The following is an 8,643-nucleotide window of genomic DNA, read 5'->3' as shown; positions in this document are numbered from 1 at the left end:
GAATGGAGACATCACAGAACAGACCTTGAGCATAAACTGGACACCTGATAAAGTCCTGAACAATTGAAGTCAGCAGATAATAGGACCCATCACTCCAGCTGGGAATCCTCTTTGTGTGGGTGATGGTGGGGGTGGGGAGGTAAGAAAGAGACACACAATTTACATTGGATCCAATTACTGGGTCAGATTAAGACACAGTATTTGTGATTGTACATACAGATTGTCATCTGGAGAGCTTTCTCCATTTTGATCATTATCATTTGAGGCTCCAAGGCAGAATCTTAGGGTCTATCTGAGCCCCAAAGCTTGGGAAATTTTCAGAGCTTCTCATGTCAGGAACCTCTTCACTGCTGCTTGATGCCCATTAGGCATTCTTCACCAGAAAGCCTTTGGATTGGGCTTTGGCCTCTTCATAGACAAAGGGCTTCTTGTAAACCTGCAGCCTTAGTACCTACCACATCAGCCCAAGTATTGTTTCTCTAAGGACATAATCAGTGGCTTCTTCCACATTCTGAGAAAGTCCTTTGATAGTCACAGAGTTAAGGTGGGGCTCTGTTCTGTAAGAAATAAATGTCTACTTGTGAACTCATCCATGATTCTGCAGATGGTCTTGCCTCAGATTACAATAATGTGGGTGAGGACTTGATAGTTAAGTGAGAATCTATTCTCCGAGAATATCCGTTCCACATCTCCAACAATTTTCATAACTGCATCATGGGGAGCTTCTGTATTTTTTTCCTACCTTGTGATAGTAATTTGGTCCTATGCCTGATTTTCATCATCATTTTTGGAAAACTGGAAATTCACTTCATGTTCCATAAAGATCTGGGTGACCACTGCCTCTCTTTCCTCCCAATAATTGTAGCATAATATTTAGGATCTATAGTGACATTCCGCTTACAGCTTCTCAAAGAGCAATCCTTCTGTTTTACTTGCAGCTCCTCACTGTAGGAATCCAGCCTTTGCTTGGTCTTAGTAGACAGCAAGTCCATTATCTGGCAATGATGTCAGACTGCAGCTCAGGTTATAGGAGTTGGATATTCATCTCAAATTCATCCATCATTTATGGATGCAACTTCCTTTTTGTCCAATTATATAGTGATGGACATGAAATGATACTTTGACCTTGAAAGTGACAGAAATCAGTTCCTCAAAAGCTTTCTTGCCAATCTCACACTTTTCTTTTCCACTGGAAATTATGAGGATTTCTTAGAGAACTAGGGTTAACTTATTACTACTACTACTACTACTACTACTACTACTTCTACTACTATTACTATTATTGCTACTGCTGTTGCTACTGATACTGTTGCTGATCCTACTACTATATCTGCTATTACTTAACTATTGCTGCTAACTGCTGCTTATTTCCTTTCCCTTCCCGATTTCTTCCCCATTTTCTTGAACTATTGGCTCAGCAATGGGAAACATATTTTCCTCCTTGTCAGGAAACAAAATCTGGACAAAAAAATACTGGACAGTATGAATTGTTCTGGAACAGTTGAAGCCCATGATGAAACAGTTGTACTTCTGGGGGATGGAAACTCTATTATCCTCCAAATCCTAGCTGATCTCCTGAATGCATTTTTTGCTGTCTCTACACAATAACTTTATGTAAGACCTGGTCTCTTTAGATGATGAAATAGTGATGATTCAGCAACAGTAAGATTATATGATAGTCAGTTCTGATAGGCAAGACTCTTTTCAAGACTGAGGTGATTCATGCCAGTCCTAATAGTCTTGTGATGGAGAGAGCCATCTGAACCCAGAGAGAAGACTGTGGGCATTGAGTATGATCACAACATAGTATTTTCACTTTTGTGGTGGTTATTGTTTGCTTGCATTTTGTTTTCTTTCTCATTTTTTCCCATTTTGAGCTGATTTTTCTTATGTAGAATTGTAGAGATTTTTATAGAAAAATTGCACATGCCTAATATGTATTGGATTACTTGTTATATGGGGAAGGGGAGGGGGAAACAAAGGGAAAAAAAATGGAACGCAAGTTTTTGCAGGAATGAATGTTGAAAACTATCTTTGCTCTGAGTTCCAGGGATAGAGTCAAGATGGTAGAGTAAAGTCAGGAAGCTGCTTGAGCTCTTCCAGTTTCTCTCAAAATACCATATGAAACCAAGCCTTCGAATAAAGTCTGACAGAATAAAACCACTCTCCAACTCAAGATAGGCTGAAAAAACTTCAAGAAAGATCAGTATCATTTGGGTTCAGCCCAGGTGAGATAGACGTTCAGAAAGCTAATGAGAGGGTCTTAATTATAGCAAATTAGCAAATGTGACTATCAATCCTGGCTCAGTACAGGAGCAATTCAGTGGGCATCTTCCAGTCTCTGCTCAGAAGGCAAACTCTGGGAAACCATATTGTTTCCTTAACAGAGTAGGCAAAGTTACCTCTATAAACACAAGGGGCTTCTGTGTACAAAGCCAAGGCACAGAGTTACACAGTAAGCTTGAGACAGTACCACCTTTGCCCCAGGAGCAGAGCTCCACCTTAAATGTAAAAAAACAAAACAAAACAGTAAATACCAAAAGAAAAGAAAAGAAAATGAGCAAGAAACAGAAAAGAACCTTGATCATAGAAAGCTAGTATGGTGATAGGGCAGAGCAAAACACAAACTCAGAAAAGGACAGAATGTCCACAAAAGTAATCTCAAAGAGTGAGATCAATTACTCCTAAACCCAAAGAGGTTTCATGGGAATGCTCACAAAAGACTTCAAAAGGCAAATAAGAGAGGTTGAAGGAAAAGTGAGAAAAGAAATGAGAGATATGCATGAGTTAATAGTTTGGAAAAGGAAGGAAAAAAAGATGTCTGAAGAAAACAATCACTTAAATAGTATAATAAACCAAATAATAAAGTAGATAAAAAGCTAACTGAAGAAAATCACACATTATAAACTAGAACAGATCAAATGGAAGGTAATGCCTTTGTGAGATAGCAAGAATCAGTTAAACAAACTAAAATGAATGAAAAAATACAAGAAAATGTGAAATATTTTACTGGAAAACAGTTGATATGAAAAATAGATCATTGGCAAAAAAACAGACAACCTGGAAAATAGATCCAGAAGAGACAGTTTAAAAATCACTGGCCTACCTGAAGGCCATGACCAAAAAAAAAAAAGCTTGGATGGCATTCTAGAAGAGGTCATTAAGGAAAACTGCCCCAATATCATAGAACCAGAGGGAGAAATATTCATTGAAAGAATTTATCTTCTGGAAAGAGATCCCACAAGGACAACCCTAAGGAACATTGTTGCAAAACTTCAAAACTATGATCTCAAGAAAAATATACTGTAAATTGCTTGAAAAAAACAATTCAAATATCAAGGAGATAGAGTCAGGATTACCCAGGATCTGGCAGCTTCGAAAATAAAGGATCAGAGGTCTTGGAATACAATATTCTTGAATGCAATGGCTGTTGGGTTACAACCAAGAATTAACTATCCAGTGAAATTCAGCATCATCTTTCAGAGGAGGTGATGGAGTTTAAATGAAGTAAAAGATTTTCAATCATTTCTATTGAAAAAAGAATAAAACAAAAAAAGATTATCTACAAACACAAGACTCAAGAGAACCATAAAAAGGTAAACAGAGGAAAAATATAGTTAAAGGTTAAAATATTTACATCCCTAGATGGGAAAAAATATCTGAAACTCTTGAGAACGATATCTGACATTGAGGCAAATCAAATCTCATGGACAGAGGGTATGGTTGTGAATGAACTCTAATGTGATATCAAAGAAAAATACAGCAAAGTAGCAGGAAAAGGGCTGTGCTGTAAAAAGATAAAAGGGAAGGTATAATGGGACAATGAGTACACACTAAGAAGCTCAAAAAAAACCTATTGCTTTTGAGGGGGGAAAGAAGAAGAATAACAATTTCTGAAGCTTAATCTCATCAGTTTTGTCTCTAAGAGAGAATAACTTATTCCTTCAGTTGGGTATAGAAACTTATTTAACCTAAAAAGAAGTAGGAGGAAGAAGAGGAAAAGAAAAGTGAGGGAAAGGAGAGAAAGGAAGGAAGAATACTACAGAAAAAATGTAAGAGAAGGGAGAAGGGTAGATAGAAGATAAGGTAGTGGGTAGAGATGGGTTAAAAACACTACTAAGAGAGGGGGGAGGATTGAGAGGAGATAAACTAGGGGAAGGGGTTGGTTTAAAAAACATTAGTAAGAGAAAAGGGAGGGGTAATATAAGATAAGAGGTGAGATGGGTTAAAAAACAACAACACAGGACTACTGATGGAGTGGAAAGAGAGAACAAATGCATATACAGGGGAAAAATAAGAGGGAGGAAAATACAGAGCTGGTAATCACAATTCTTAATGTGAATGGCATGAACTCTCCCATAAAATGGAAGCAAATATTAAGATTAAAACTGAATCTTAAAATATCTTGTTTACAAGAATCACATCTGACACAGGGAGACACATACAGAGTAAAGGTAAATGGCTGGAACATAATTTCCAGAAGTAGCAATTACCTCCCACCTATGTGTATACATACTTGTTGATGATGAAATGGGTGAAGTAGCATTTGATACCAATGAGAAACTTATGATACTTGGGTAGAAAGGACAATTCCACTTCTCTAATACTAGCCAGATGGGCTTCAAGCAACTTCATAAAACAAGCCTTGCCTGCCTGTGATGACAATGGTCTTTAAATTATTTTCTATTGGCAGATCAAATTTGATGTTTTCTTCATAAAACTTTTTTGATGTCTACATCTTCTTTCCCAATGATGTTCTTGTGGAACTGTTTGAAGACCAGAACAGAAATGGAATAGTTATTTTCAACCAGATTTGCCACCATCTTCTGCAAGTATATATACATACAAACATCCATATATTTATAATATTTTGTTTTTAACAATTATATGTGAAACATCTTTTCATACTTATTTTTAAAACTTTGAATTTCAAAGTCTTTCCCTTCCTCTCTCCCTTCCCAAATTGAGATGCTGTAAATGTATGCAAACAAATTCTATAAAAGTCATGTTATGAAAGAAAGCCTAGTTTTCCCCTGAAAAAAAGCCCTCAAAAAAAGTTAAGTAAAATAATAAATCCATCTCTGAATATATTTTGTATATTTTCTATCACTTGCTTGGAGCCTCTGAATTGAATAATATCACTTTTTGGGGCTGAGTCTGAAAAATTGAGGATAACTTCCAGGAATTTATCACAAATTTCATGGCTTTGTTTATCTTTCTGCACAATTATTGTTCCATGAAATTTCTTCTCAGTGATAAGTCCTATGAAGATTTTTCATATAAGATTAAAGTTCCAGCAGGTTTTTCTTAGCTTGTTGGATGTTTTCAGGGTTCTCCTCAATTTGGATCAAGTTGCTTTCTTTTTTTCACTGTCAGGAGAGATTCTAATGTTGTGCTGATCTTTGATTCTATCCATTTGGGTATCATTTGTTCCAATCAGATATGTGTGGAACTTGTAGCCAGTATTGAGCTCAACATAAGCCATTTGGTTAATCAGATCATTAACCATGACCTATTTTTGTTCTTCAGCCACATTGACATGTTTCTTATGTCCTTATAATTTTATTTTCTCCTTTAGTAAATTCTATGTGAAACTTTGGCACCTACTAAGTAATTTTGGCCAGGTTTCGCTTTTCTTGCCTATGATGAAACAGTGAATCCAATGTAGCACAGAGACAGAGGGGACAAGGAAACTCTTGAACTTAGCATAGGTTTTGGTATTAGCACTTGCCCTCACTTCTCAGGTTTGTCGCTAAGATCAGTATCTGAGCTGTGTTCTATGAGTTTGATCTTGACCAACATTCCAGTTCTCTTCAGAATCTCCTGAAGGGAAGCCCATTGCACATCAGCTTTATGATACACTTGTGCTGAGACTTCTTCACCCTTACTGCAATGGTGATGGCTTTCTTTTTCTTCTTGTATGTCATCTTGATGCAGACCACAACCTGCAGCCAGCTGTTCCTTCAATCTGGTGAAGATAATCTCAGTGGAGTTCAAGATGGGATTCCTGTCCATCTCCTGAATGATCTGGTTTACCAGACTGTTGTATGACCCAGAAATGAAAGGGTGAAACACTTTCTCTATGTTTTCTGTTCAAGTGAGGTCAATAGGACTTCATGCCATGCTTTCTCAATATCCTTTTTAGTGCTAGTTTTCTTTGATCTGGTTGCTGGGATTCTCTGGGAGAGGAATCTGGACCTGGGTTGCAGTTTTGAGCTCCAATTCCTATAGTTTCTCTCTTTTTCTTGTCAATGACAAAGCAATGATGTGGGAATGGCCACCATTGATGAAGCCTGTGTCGGCATCCTCACAACAATGTTCTTCTGAGCCTTCATGAATCCTTCCAACTTTCCAAAGACCATGACTTAGGGGTCTTAGTCTGTGGTAAGGGATAGCTCCAGGTGAGCACCAGTCCTCTATATGTTGTCCAGACAGCTCTTTCATTGCTCTCCTTCCCCAAACTGGTTTATGTCCTTGTAGTCCCTTTCTTCCAGGGGAGCATGAAACACTTGAGTAATGAGGAAGGATTTAATGGAGAGGATCTTGTTTCCCCAGATGATAACAGGTTCCCAAGCTGTTCCAATAAGCACACTTCCCAGGAAGTGAAGGGAAGGCTTTTTTTTTTTTTTTAATAAATTTGAGGATCACTTTCATCATTCAACTTAAAAGGAACAACTTTTATCTACATGCTAGGTGTTCTGTAAAGCTCTCCTGGGTCAAAACTGCAACAGAGATCATTGTTGAGATCCCATTTATACACAATTCAAATAAGTCACCTCTAAATACTGAGTAGCCAGAAAGTCCTATTGCCACCTAGAGGGGATGTTGGCAACAATGGTGAGCACATATATCATAGATCCAGAGTCCTGACTCCATTCCTTACTTCCTTAGACCTCTGTGACTTGGCCCTCTGGATGTGTGTGTGTGTGTGTGTGTGTGTGTATACTGAAGTGTTCCTATGCTTAAAATTTTCCTGTTGAGTCTTCTCTGTCTATTGTAAAAAAAAAAAAAAAAAAAAAAAAAAAAAAAAAAAAGTATCTTACAAAGAACTTCACTGAGTCACTGATGAATCTAGATAAAATTTTATTTTACATTCCTGCAAGAGCACAGGCACTCTTGCAGCTGAAGGTAGTCTTTCTTTCCTATCCTGAAGTGCAAATTCCTCCCGATTCCCCATTGATAGAGTATTATCGAGGTTACAGAGTGTGTCTCCACTCCTGACTATATCTCCCCTTGGCATAGTGCCCTCTATGTAGACCCTCTATACATTTTGTTTCCTATGTTTCATGTCAACCTAATCCCTAGGTTTCATTTTCATTTCTCTGATTTAGGTTTCATTTAACTCTATGGAAACTAAACTCTCATCCAATTCTCACAATGTCATTCACTGACACATTATTATTCAAATATATTCCACAAACTTAAGTATGTAGCAAATATTAACATTGTACTTTATATTTCTTATAACTAAATTATTTATATGGAGACAGATTTATGTGTACATAAAAACAAAATTACAATTTATAAAACATTGTCCTCTTAACTCTGACCAGTGGTTAATATCAATGTTATTATCCTCATTTAACCAATTTAGCATTTGAGTTTAGGGGTGCCTTATGTTAGGTGAATTATTGTTTACATAAGTAGGATCAGACTTGTGATTACAAATCAGTTTTCTCTCCACTATCAGTCTGGTGACACTGTGAATAGAATGTTAGACTTGGATTCAAAAAAATAGAAGTAAAATTATGCCCATATGCACTTAGCTATATGGTTTGGATAAGTGTCTTAACCTATCTATATTAATTTTGTCATCATCATCATCATCATCATCATCATCAGAAAAAATGAGGATAGGAATGGCAAATACTTCCCAGGATTTTTGTGAAGAGGAAATGAGTTAACATTTGTACAATACTATATAAATGCTAACTTACATTATTACCACTATGTAAATTTTCAGAAAAATTATGTTAAGCAAGAAAATGGATAGCATGAAAAAAATGAAACTATAAGGAGCAAGTAATGTTGATTCCTCAATGATCCATGGACCACAACTTGAAGAGTACAGCATGGATGTCACCTTTATAGGAAGAGATATCTTCATTGAGGGATTACATTGTTCCATCTTTGCCTAAGTTGATATGACACAGAGACCTGGAGACTTCTTCCCTCAGGAAATTTTGCCAGACCATTGTGCCAAATCTTTAGTTCCTGGCATCAGGCTCCTATTATTCCTGGCAAACCTTGCTTCTTGAATTCTGCTGTTGAATTGATGGATGGACCTGTGCTTAGCACCATGTTAGAACACTGGATTCAGCCCTGCACCTTAAAATCTTCTCACATGTTACAGCATTCTCATCTTGTGTAGAAATAACTTTTAACATTAGGCTGCTACTTTAACATCCTCTTCACTCAATCTTTGACAATAAGTTAAAATTTCATAAAAAAAAAGATGTTTGACAAGAGGAAAGTATGATTGACTTTGTTTTGTAAATGAAGAAATATAAGCAGTAAGAATTAAAGAAGTGCTGTACAGTGTAGCTCAAAATCATCATTCTGTTTCAAGAAATAAAAGATAAGGTTCTAGGTTGTCTGGGCCATAGTTCTATGTACTATCCACCCTTCCTTTAGTAGTAATAG

General features: G+C 36.8%; 1 pseudogene; it reads right to left on the bottom strand.

Moving 5' to 3' along the window:
• Positions 1-256: 256 nt before the first annotated feature.
• On the bottom strand, positions 257-6,654 carry LOC100915330 (annotated as a pseudogene).
• Between the last annotated feature and the right edge of the window lie 1,989 nt (positions 6,655-8,643).

Source organism: Sarcophilus harrisii, chromosome 3, assembly GCF_902635505.1.
Source record: "Sarcophilus harrisii chromosome 3, mSarHar1.11, whole genome shotgun sequence".
NCBI classification, from domain to species: domain Eukaryota; kingdom Metazoa; phylum Chordata; class Mammalia; order Dasyuromorphia; family Dasyuridae; genus Sarcophilus; species Sarcophilus harrisii.
The sequence above is the reverse complement of the archived record's forward strand: the minus strand, read 5'-3'. Positions and strand labels throughout refer to the sequence as shown.